Source organism: Triturus cristatus, chromosome 1_1 (assembly GCF_964204655.1).
Source record: "Triturus cristatus chromosome 1_1, aTriCri1.1, whole genome shotgun sequence".
NCBI lineage: Eukaryota > Metazoa > Chordata > Amphibia > Caudata > Salamandridae > Triturus > Triturus cristatus.
In genome coordinates, this window is record NC_140579.1 from 958,478,760 (window position 1) to 958,491,618 (window position 12,859).

Consider the following 12,859-nt stretch of genomic DNA (forward strand, 5'->3'; position numbering starts at 1 on the left):
GGTGGAATGGATAGAACCTACTCAGCATTTCCCCTGACAGAAAAAGAGAAGGCAGTAACAGCTTATCCCATGAGAGAGATTCCAGGAGGAGGGTATGTACATGTCCCATGGACCAGACAGGATATTTTATCATTTACGAATGATTTCTCTCGCTGAAGGGAAAAGCCAGTGGAGTGGTACAGACAAGTCGACAGATTTGTAAAGCTGTCAAAAGTACTGTGGATTGACCTGAATAGTCTGTTTGATATAATTCTACCAGCAGACCTGTGGGCAGAATGTAAAATAGTCATAGACTGGCCCTCTAAAGAATACCCGAGAGATCAAAAGACAGGAGCTCCAGACCCGGAGGTCATGAAGAAATATAAGCAGGTCATGGCCTTCTTGAAAAATAAAGTACCCCCCAAGGAGACAGACTGGGTTAAAATAGACCGAACACATCAGGAATTGAAAGAATCAGTCCATGCTTACTATGAAAGACTGATACTAGCTTTTAAGCAGTTCAGTGGAGATGAACACCTGGGTGACAAGGATCTGAGTCATTTTGTGTACAGATTTGTATATGGTTTGCGGCCTGAAATCAGTGAAATGATACGGCAGCATACCGTGGACTGGCAGAGTAAGAAGATTGATGAGATTTTGAGACATGCAAAATACTTCAGTGATGAGATTGAGGCAAAGCAAAGGAAGCTGAAAGAAAAGGTGATGTGTGTATGCGTGTGTGACTGTGAAATCATTCCATCCGTGGAAGTGGAGGGGATTCGGAAGCTCTGATCTGCACCAGTTTCTTGGTAGCAGATTGATGGTTAGCTATTGTCTTGATCTAGCGGAATTGCGTGTATATAGGCTTGTTGATTATTGATTGATATTCTATGTATTGTGAATGGCTTCTGGGATGTAGGAAGTCGGTAACAGTTCCGTAGTAGAGCAGAGGGAGTGTTGCTCTCAGAAAAAGGCGGGATTGTTGGCCCTGTATGCAGACAGGGGAAAACGTGTGACAATTGAAGTTGCGCGTCACATTGTCTGGGTTCGACAAGGAAGCATCGTCGTGTGTTGCCATTAGAAATGTTTTCTGTGTGAGAGAAGTGTATATGATAGCAAAGGTTATCTGTGAAACTCTGGTCTTAAGTCCCAGGGATCCGTAAGGTTTGCCGTTAAAGCTTACCGCTGGAGAAGTAATAGGTATTCTCGGAGCTTGTTAGAAGGACAGGGCAGAGGTAAGCGCTGCTTTGTTAACGTATGATATAATTCTGTAGTAGGACAGACTGTTCGCTGTTCTCGGGAAAGACAGAATTCTGTGTGAATGTACTACATTTTCTGGTGTGTAAGTGCGTGAATGGGGAGGCATTCTGGTTAATTGTGAAACTCTTAGGAGCATTCCGAAGGGAAACAGTTAAATTGATGCTTGTTAGCAGGGTAAAGTGGAGGGATGTGTTACTTTATCAGCGGAAGTAACGATTCTGTAGTAGGGCAGAGGTAAGCGCTCCCCTGGGGAATGGCAGGATTCTCGTGGGAAAGGTCTTTTGCTGTTCTGTGGCTAGCGAAGCAGACAATGGAGATGTTTGTACGTTGTAACTAACAGACTCGTGGAAGTCGAAACAAAGTCTACCGAGTAGTCTTGAAAAGGAGGGGTAGACGAGAAGGACAGGAGACAGGAGCAAAAGCGACTGCAGCGGCTGTTGATGTCAGGGGGACCGCGCTGTGATTGGACAGTGGGCTAGAACAGAGGAAGCGCAGAGATTGGTGCGTTAGTGTGAGTCGCGCTGGGATTCGCGGACTGAGTCAGTGACGTAGACGCTCCAGGATTGGTGCGTTAGTGTGAGTCGCGCTGGGATTCGCGGACTGAGTCAGTGACGTAGACGCTCCAGGATTGGTGCGTTGGTGTGAGTCGCGCTGCAATTGGACAAAAGATCGTACAGCTGTAGTAAGAGTAAACAGCTAGTGGAAAAATAAGAAAGATGTATTACCATGCTGAGGAAAAGAAGAAAAAGTCCTTGTTCAGTAAGGTTAAAACCTGGTTCGACAAGGATAAGGATATCATAACTAGGGAAGGAGAGTTACTTCCTCCGACCAGAACCCCCGCATCCTTTATGGTTGCAAAATATGGGTATCATACCTGTATTTGGTAAGACAACTGGGCGACGTATACTAGAGAGGATGGGGTTTTGGCTTTCCCGGAACATGGCTCATTTAATCTGGCTGTGTTAAGAAATTTACGGGAGAAGATGATGAATCTAGAGCCTCGGCCTAGGCCGACGCAATTCGAGGCATTGGTGGAATGGGAAGATGAAGTACATGAGCGAGAAAAGCAGAGGAGTGGAGGTAACTACCGATATATGTTCGGTAGAAAATATGATCGCGAAACCCATCATGACAGAATGAGAAGGTGGCGAGATGCCAGTATGACCGAGGGGTTATATCCTGTAAGAACAGCAGAGGAATCAGGAGGGAGAAAATGTACAGAGAAAGCCCATAATGTAGAGACCAGAAGGTATGGGGCAAATGAGTCTGATGATGATATCTTAGAGGACATGCTCTACAAAAGACCACCCCCGTATAGAGGAGAACCAGAGGTAGGAACAGCAGTTAGCCCAATGAGAAACACCCTGCGGATTATAAATACGGAGGCTACAGCCCCTGAGCTGAAAAGCGGTTGTTCTCTGGCAGACAGAGAAAGAGAGAGAGAAAGAGAGAGAGAAAGAGAAAGAGAGATAGAGAGAGAAAGAGAGAGAGAGAGAGAGATAGGAAAAGAGAGAGAGAGAGAGAGAGAGAAAGAGAGAGAGAGAGAGAGAGAGAGAGAGAGAGAGAAAGAGAGTTAGAGAGAGAGAGAGAGAGAGAGAAAGAGAGATAGAGAGAGAGAATGAACTTGAAAATGAAAAGACCAGAGAACTAGCAAGAACTACATCTGAACTAACAGAGAAAATCAGGGAGCTGACTAAGAATCTTGAGGCTGTTACAGTGCCTGTGACAATAGGCCCGGTTATGCCGATTTTTGACAAGCAGAGGACGGGTGAAAATGGTTTGACGGTGCCATATGTGGGCAATAGGTTGATTGTACCTCCGGAACAAGCAGAAATGAGAGCGGGAGCAACACAGTGGAGAACAGGAGAAAATCAGTGGAGACATACTGTGTGTGGAGGGGAAATGAGTGTGCAGACTAACTCAAGTTTGAATTCTGGATGTATGGAAGGGAACAGAGGATCAATTTTGGAACCGCAGAGGGTGGCAGAACCAGGGGGTGCAGAAAAATCTGTGATAACTGCTGAAGATTTGAATGACTGGCTGAAAACATTACAGAAAAAGGAGAAAGAGTCACAGGGGATGGATGTAGCTAGGCTACGTATGGAAATGGAAGAGTTGATAGTAGGAACCATACCTACAGAAACACTGAAGAATTATGAGGAAGGGGAGATTCTCTTTCTCTGTAAAAGTATCACATGGAGAGCAAAGAACATACATGACAGGTTGAAAGGAATAGCCAGTGAAGTGGGAATTGACATGGATAAGGTGAAAGCTTTACAGAAAACATACAGAGTGGATTTTTCAGACAAAGATATTGAGAATCTGAACCATGCAGGCCGAACAGGACAGATTAAGGAAATGATTACCTTGTTAAGGAAATGGGGAGATGTAGAAAGATGGAAAGACAGATGGTATCGAAAGCGAGAGGATGGAATGGATAGAACCTACTCAGCATTTCCCCTGACAGAAAAAGAGAAGGCAGTAACAGCTTATCCCATGAGAGAGATTCCAGGAGGAGGGTATGTACATGTCCCATGGACCAGACAGGATATTTTATCATTTACGAATGATTTCTCTCGCTGAAGGGAAAAGCCAGTGGAGTGGTACAGACAAGTCGACAGATTTGTAAAGCTGTCAAAAGTACTGTGGATTGACCTGAATAGTCTGTTTGATATAATTCTACCAGCAGACCTGTGGGCAGAATGTAAAATAGTCATAGACTGGCCCTCTAAAGAATACCCGAGAGATCAAAAGACAGGAGCTCCAGACCCGGAGGTCATGAAGAAATATGAGCAGGTCATGGCCTTCTTGAAAAATAAAGTACCCCCCAAGGAGACAGACTGGGTTAAAATAGACCGAACACATCAGGAATTGAAAGAATCAGTCCATGCTTACTATGAAAGACTGATACTAGCTTTTAAGCAGTTCAGTGGAGATGAACACCTGGGTGACAAGGATCTGAGTCATTTTGTGTACAGATTTGTATATGGTTTGCGGCCTGAAATCAGTGAAATGATACGGCAGCATACCGTGGACTGGCAGAGTAAGAAGATTGATGAGATTTTGAGACATGCAAAATACTTCAGTGATGAGATTGAGGCAAAGCAAAGGAAGCTGAAAGAAAAGGCAATGTGGGCACAGGTGAAAGTTGCAGAAAGACAGGAAGCTCAGCTGGTTGAACAGGCAAATAACCCAGGAAATAAACCCAAGTATGGTCCAGGAAAAGGGAAAGGGAACATAGAGGAGGCCAAAAAGAAGTTCCCGTGTCACAACTGTGGAAAATTGGGGCATTGGAAATCCGAGTGTAAGAATCCACCGTCCACTAACGATGATAATTCATCATTGAATTCGCAGGTGCAGAACGAGGGGTGTGGTCAGCATCGGCAACAGCAGAAGGCTGATAAGCAGCAGAATCAGGTGCCAAAACCACCCTTGCCACAGAGAAAAGGATCCCAGAAGTACAGCCAAGAATCGGGGTTCTACGATGAAGAACAGGTAATCAGACCAAAACGCGCAAGCGCTGTATCTCAGTACTGGCTGAAAAATGAGGGAAGTGACTCTGAGGGAGACTTCTGACGGTGCCGAAGAGAGGAGGAGGACTGCGTACTTGGCGCTACTCTGGAAATAGACCAGGCAGGACCTTTTGTAGACGGGAAAATTAATGATGAAAGCATCACCTTCCTAGTTGATACTGGGGCTACGAGATCAACTGTCAGGTCAGCTGATATAAAGAATCTTCCTCTCTCGGACGAAGCAATCCAAGTGGTTGGTGTGTCCAACACACAGATCAAAACACTACTTACTGAACCAGTAAAGGTTAGAATAGGGAAATTTTCGGACATGCACCGATTTGTGGTGTGTGACACCAGTCCAGTGAACCTGTTAGGCAGGGATCTGCTGTGCAAAATGAATTGCACTATTTTCTGTACTCCAGAGGGAATAACCTTTGAAACACCTGATGAGGATGTGCTATACAGAATGACCATGGATAACAGAGAATGTGAGGCTTTGGGAACATATGCAATATTTAATCCTGATGCATTACCCCCAGAGTTGAAACAGACAGTGAAAGCAGCAGTTTGGGATTTTACTGGAGAAGATGTGGGCCTGATGAGAAATGTAGATCCAGTAAAGATTACTGTAAAAGAGGGAGTGGTTTACCCAAACATACCGCAATACAGATTGACACCTGAATTAATTGAAGGGATAACACCCTTAATTGAGAAGATGATCCAGCAAGGGGTGTTAAGAGAAATATTGAGCAGCCCATGTAATTCACCGATAATGGGACTGAAGAAACCTAATGGGAAGTTCAGAATAGTACAAGATTTGAGAAAGATTAACAAGATTGTTGTGCCATGTTGCCCAATTGTGCCAAATCCATCAGTGATTTTGTATCAGATTCCTCATGATGCAGAATGGTACACAGTAATTGATTTGTGTCATGCTTTCTTTTCAATCCCATTGCATCATGACAGCCAGCCAATATTTTCTTTTAGATTTGAAGAGCGGATTTTGGCATGGTGCCGAATCCCACAGGGGTATACAGAGAGCCCCTCAATATTTAATCAATTGCTGAAGAAATCTCTGGAAAGTCTGACAATGCCTGAAAATTCAGTCTTGGTGCAATATATTGATGACCTACTTGTGGCATCAAAAACACGTGAAGCTTGTGAAGTAGATACCATTGCATTGCTGAATCACTTGGCAGATGGAGGATTAAAGGTATCTCCAGCCAAATTGCAGTTCTGTAAGAAAGAAGTCCAGTATCTGGGACATAATATTGAGAAAGGCCTGAGAAAAGTGACTATTGACAGAATCAAAATCATTAGGGGAATGAGAGCCCCAATGACACAAAGAGAAGTGAGAATGTTCCTGGGAATGGTGGGTTACTGTCGTCAGTGGATAAGTAATTTTTCCCTGATTGCCAAACCATTGATTAAATTGACCAAAAGTGAGGTGAAAGACCCATTAGAACTAAACCCAGAAGAAATGGCTGCATTCAGAGAGCTGAAAGACAGACTTTGTGAAGCTCCCGCCCTAGGAATGCCTGATTATGAAAAGGAATTTGAATTGTACTGCAGTGAGAGAAATGGATGTGCCCTTTCAGTGTTAATCCAGAAACACGGATGTCTGAGAAGGCCAATTGCCTACTTCTCATCAACACTTGACCCAGTAGCTGTGGGTTTACCAGGTTGCCTAAAAGCAGTAGCTGCTACCTGTAGAAGTCTGGAACATGAGGGAATCATAATGGGATACCCTGTACGGGTATTTGTACCTCATGATGTGGCAATCCTTTTAACAAGGAGCCGGACACAGTTCATGTCTCATAGTCGGCTGACTAAATATGAGAAAGTCATTCTTGGTGCAACCAATGTAAGTCTGGAGAGATGTGTGAATGTGAATCCAGCGACACTGTTACCTGATGCTGAATGTGTGGGAGTGAGAAACGATGTTGATCATGATTGCCTGGATGTACTTGATTACTGCACAAAACCAAGGCCAGACATAAGAGATCTGCCACTGCCTGAGAGTGATCATGTGTTGTTTGTGGATGGGTCTTGTCTGAGAACAGATGAAGGAGTGTTGAGTGCTGCATATGCTGTGTGCAAAGTCTCAGAAGTTGTGGAAGCATCACCCCTGAAAGGAGTTAAATCTGCTCAGGTGGCAGAACTGGTGGCACTGACAAAGGCATGCAAGATTGAGAGGAGTGTGAGAGTGACTGTGATGACTGACAGCCAGTATGGCTTCGGAGTTGTCCATGATTTTGGCCAATTATGGCTACAAAGAGGGTTCCTGACCTCAAGTGGAACACCCATAAAGAATGCTGAAGTGGTTGGAAAACTGTTAGAGGCGATACAGCTACCTAAAGAACTAGCAGTTGTAAAATGTGCTGCTCATGGTAATGGTGACGATTTTGTAACAGTAGGTAACAAGTTTGCAAATGACAGCACAATATTGTGCAAGGAACAATCACTCAATTAACAGGAGTAAGGAACGGGAAATGTCTTCTTGTTCATTAATGTTTACTAATGAAGTGGGGACATGGGAGGAAGTAAAACAGCTGCAGGGTGAGGCAGAAGATGATGAAATGAGGGATTGGGTAAAGGCAGGTTGTGCACCCAGAGAAAAAGATCATGTGTGGGTCTACAGGGATGGAAGACCAGTCATGCCAAACAGCATGCTATCAACAATGGCAAGGATGTATCATGGCCAGGGACACCTGGGGAGGGATGCTATGATAAGAGCCTTTAAGCAAACCTGGTACAGTCCAAAGTTCAGACTGATAGCAGAACGTCTCTGTCAGAGATGTCTGATATGTCAACAATTCAATCCTGGAAAGAAAACAGTGGTGAGCCTAGGAACAATAGGCAGAGAGGGAGGACCCTTTACAAGAATGCAGATAGATTTCATTGAAATGCCCCCAGTCAACAGGTTGAGGTATGTTCTGGTGGTGGTCTGTTTGTTCTCAAGGTGGGTGGAGGCGTACCCGACAAGGAGAAATGATGGGATAACAGTGGCCAAATTACTGTTAAGAGAGTTCATCCCAAGGTACGGGTTCCCAGTAACCATTGAATCAGACAGAGGAGGACATTTTTATAATGAAATCATGAGTCTAATTTGTGAAGCATTAAGTGTACAGCAGAAGTTGCATTGTGCTTACAGACCAGAGGCTTCTGGGGTTGTTGAGCAGATGAATGGCACAATCAAAAACAGAATTGGTAAGATGTGCCTAGCCACAGGAATGAAATGGCCTGATGTCTTGCCTCTAGTCCTGATGACCATTAGGTCTACTCCAGACATAACAACAGGTTTGAGTCCACATGAAATTATCATGGGACGTGCTATGAGGCATGCATATGTACCAGTGAACAAGCGGATGACTATAACTGATGACATGATTTTGGATTACTGCAAAGGCCTGGCTGACGCAGTTCATTCTGTGTTTCACCAGGTTGGAGAAGACGCCACCACACTTGAAAAGAAACCAGCCCATGATCTGAGCCCAGGGGACTGGGTAAGGATAAAAGTCCACAGAAGAAGAAATTGCCTGGTTCCAAGGTGGGGAAGGCCAAGACAAGTCATCTTGACCACAACAACTGCTGTGAAGTGCGCTGGTGTGAAGAATTGGATACATGCAAGCCACACACTGAGAGTTCCAAATCCAAGAGATGGTACTGGAAAAGAATACTTTGAAGAATCAGATTCCAGTGATGATGCAGACAGTGAGGCAGTAAGAAGGAAAAAGAATCCTGAAAGTGGGGAAAGTGAATCAAGAGACGCTTTCATTCCACCAGAAGAGGTTCTGAAGAGAACGGTGCAAACTGCAGAAGCAAGCTCAGACTCAGAAGAAGTGCCTGAGGTTCCAATTGACAGTGACCAACACAAAAAGAAAGAAAGAAAAGAAAAGAACATTCCAATAGAAGAGACATCTGAGTCACATGAAGGACAAGTTCCACCTGAGATAAATATTGAAGAAAAAGGGACAGACAAAGACAGAGAGGGACAGATTGCGGAAAAACCCCGAGGAGGTGTAGGGAACATCAACAACAAGCTAGGTGAAGGGACAAGCAGACAGCAAGAAGATTGCGTGTCGGAGACCCGAGGAGGGACAGAAGTAGGGAAATCTCAAGTGGTGGAAAAAGAGACTGTTGGAGAAAAGGAAGTTGTTAAAGAAAAGAAAGCTGTTAATGAACCAGTAGCAACTGAAACAGAGTCTGATGAAAGTGACAATGAGACACATGGAAGACGAGTTCTGAGAAAGAGAACTTGGCTTGGAGAAAGAAACAATAAAGAAGGAAAGCAAAAGAGAAATGCTAAAGGAGAACTTTGGCCAAATAAGATAAAGAGACTGAGGTACAGACTGACACGAGTTAACTCTTCGAGAGCTGAGCAGGTGAACGAAGTGTCAAGTCAAAACCCAACCAAAGAAGAAGAAACAAAGATACCTGAAAGAGAAAAAAGAATAAGAAAACCTAACCAGAGGTACAAGTCACCGGAATGGACGTATGTGGCACTGCCTGAAGAAGGAGAAGAGGCGGACAGCCAAGGAAGTCCAGAGGAGGCTTTACTGAAGGAGGTTGCTGAAGAAGAAGCTGTGGGAATCCTGAGAGTTATCTTGTCCGACATTGGAGAAGAGACGGATGTTCAGGACCTGATACAGTTTGATGGTGATGAAGAGACAGTGAAAAGTGATGAAAATCCAAATTGAGTAAATCCAAGGAAAAATCACTTGGAGAAGAAGAAGTAGTACTAAAATTAGTAGAGTTTAATAATCTGGTGGGTACTTGTTGCCCTTAAAAGTTCAGTAGAGGAGTAGAAGAGGCTAAGTTAAAAGACACGGTCCAATTTACAAAATGGCTAACACTGAGAATAAAAGTAGATGTACCTTTCTGAAAAGATGGTGCAAAATGTGCTGCTGCTGTACAGGTTTATTAATGCTGCTTTGGAGCGTGCTTGCTCTACTGATTTCATTTAGAGTCACTATAGACACTTTAGAAGGTCACACTGAGAACAAGACTAATATAGGGAAGAGTCCATTAAAGGTAGTTCCAACTAGAACTAGTAAAGTACATATACATAAAGATAGATCAATTAACGATTTTTCTAGCAATGTTTTTTCTAAATTGTTGTATGAGTACGTAAAGACAATGGAAGTAAGGGATTGCTACGTTTGCATGCAATTACCTGCCTGTTTCGGAAGGAGTGACTTACCATCATCTTCCGGCTACGTATGGAATTTCTTGTAGTGTGTTGATTAGTATATTTTATCAGTTAGGGAAATTAGATTACAATATGTCTAATGTAGATAATATTCTTGGGCAGTTGCCTATGAATAAAGCACTGAATCCTGCAAAGGATGCTAACACCTTAGGTGAGATTTTTTTAGAAACCAAAGAATTAACCTTAGACTATGTTTTTAGAAATAATTTAACTTGCAAATTGAAAGGAGAAGAGAAGAATTTTCTAGACATGGTTGAGAGAAGAAGGTTGAACATGCACAAGAAAGCAGAAGGGCATAAAATGAGTGACACAATGTGGGATATTGAGAAAGAAAAGGAGTTGAAAAATGGAGCCAGTCCAACCATGGCTATAGATGCCCCACAGAAAGGGAAACTGTGCATTACCAGGAAGAGATCCCAATATGATTATTATTTCATAGGGACTAGTGAGTGCCATGATACATACTTTATTGCAACCGGATGGGGATTTAGAGGAGGAGAAGATCCAGTTTTTCCGGGAGTGTATTATATTTGTGGGAACAAGGCTTATTACCGTTTGCCTGACCATTGGTTTGGTACATGTTATGTTGGCCTGGTCTTTCCAAGGATTTTTCACATGGATAGAGTAGATGATGCTGAACATTCTAACACATTAACACGCTATAAAAGAGAAACATGGACAGAAATTGTAGGAGATATTTTTGGAGCTTTAATTTCAGCAGTGGGAATTTCTTTAAATGCCTATGGCATTCGGAAGCTGTCAACAGTGTTAGATCGCTTGTCAACAAGCACCGCTGGAGGTTTTCTTTTGGTAAATACAGAAATGGTTGCTTTGCGCGCTATGGCGATGCAAAATCGACTTGCCCTTGACATTCTTTTGGCAAAAGAGGGTGGAGTCTGTGGAATGCTGAAAGTTCAACATTGTTGCACTTACATTCCTGATGAAAGTAAAGATCTAAAGGTTTACATCAAAAATATTACTGATTTGCATGAAGAATTAGTACCACTGGAAGCTGAAAGTATCTGGACTAAAATGGCTAATAAGATGATTGCTATTAAGAACTTTGTAGCTAAAATAGGTAGTACCATTTTTGGTAAGAATTATTTCCATTAACTTGTGTTATAGTTGCACTATTGATTCTTAGATTAGGATGTATGTGTTGTAGATATAGAAGAAATAAAAAGAAAATCGTAAAAGAAAATGTTAAAAAGAGACAAAAGAAATCAGAAAGAGATCCACAAGAAATAGAACTTGAAGAATTAAGAGAAAGCATGTATATAGAAACTAAAAAGGAAGATGAGATGGAAACTAGGGTTTAAAGCAAGAACAAGAAGACATTTCAAACTCTTCTAAAAGGGGAAGCTAAATTGATTTTTTGGGGGGTTTTGATTTTTGTGGTGATTATATATCACCAAAGGGGGGATTGATGGAGCAGGGTTTTTACTCCATAACGGAATACCTGTTTCATTTTCGCATGTTATAATTAAAAGTACTACTGAATAATTATTAATGATTAATGGTTTGTCGAATGTTGACTAATCAATCTTATTAACAAGAGAATTACACGTGGGAATGCTATTGCATGGCTAAATAACAAGTGAACTAAAGTTGGTGAGCAAACTGATAGAAAACAATGTTGCTTATGTGATGTTATGGTGTTTTGCGCTTATAATTAATATGCATTAATGGCTTCTGATGACGCAAATGGCTAGATAAAGACACACACATAAGGGTATTAGCTGGGGAATAACACTGTTAAGTCATTTCTATGCAGTAATTATGTTTTGTGTTTCTTTGTTCTTAAGTTGTCCATTGTGGCCTGCCACAAGATGGCCGCCACCCGCAGCCTGCATTGGAGTTGCTGGAAATTTACAAAAAGGCTTCGCTCTGCCTGTGACTTTGCACCTCTGATGTACTGAAAAGCCATGACGACAAATCTGGGAGAACTGCCAGAAAAGCCCCTGATTGAGAAAAATGTTTCAAAGAAATAAATATTGAACTCTTGAACTGTTAATCCCACAACTGGGATACATTTAATCTGGGAAAAACATCCGTAGAAGTATCGAATAAATTATGAACATTACATTTTCTATTCATCGTTTAAGACAGACAATATCTGGGAACTTTTGCTCATGTTGCAAGACGACATTATTTCCGCCATTCATCCGTCCTGAATAAAGAAATGATACTTTTTAGAATGTAAAATTAGTATAAAAGTTAGTAGACTAGAGAGGTCTAAAGCCACTTCTTCCCGAGCTGATGATGCGAGGTCCCTATGCTGATGGAGAGGACGATGACTTTACATGACGGCAGAAAACTTTAATTCTTCTACAGAGGACCGGTTCTGACTTAGGATCTGACTTTTAAACAGAATAGGTAAATATGAGAGAAAATGAATTTTGCATTTAATTGGCTTTTCTTGAAATTTTAGATAAATGAACAATTTGTTTGAATTACTGTCTCGGGTGATTATTTCTGGTCATGTTTATTTGATTTTATTGTGTATTCATTGAAATGTTCTTCGCTAGATTTACAAGCAACTAAGCTGGTCGCATTGACCTCAAAGTACAGGCAGATTAGACAGAGCATTATGAGAAAGGTGGTTTCTCCTTTACAAGGCACGGATAGTGTGATTTAGGGTGAATGTTGGTGTAATGGGCCCCACCAGCGTATGATGTGTGTATGCGTGTGTGACTGTGAAATCATTCCGTCCGTGGAAGTGGAGGGGATTCGGAAGCTCTGATCTGCACCACCGTCACGTTGCTTAGCAGGCATGGTGCTGGGATGTCCCCTTTGAGCACATGTATTTCCTCTTGGTAGGATCTGTCTTTGTATGTTAAAATCTCTGTGAATTTTCCCATATTTTCTACTGGCCTTTTGGAACCCCAAGTGAACA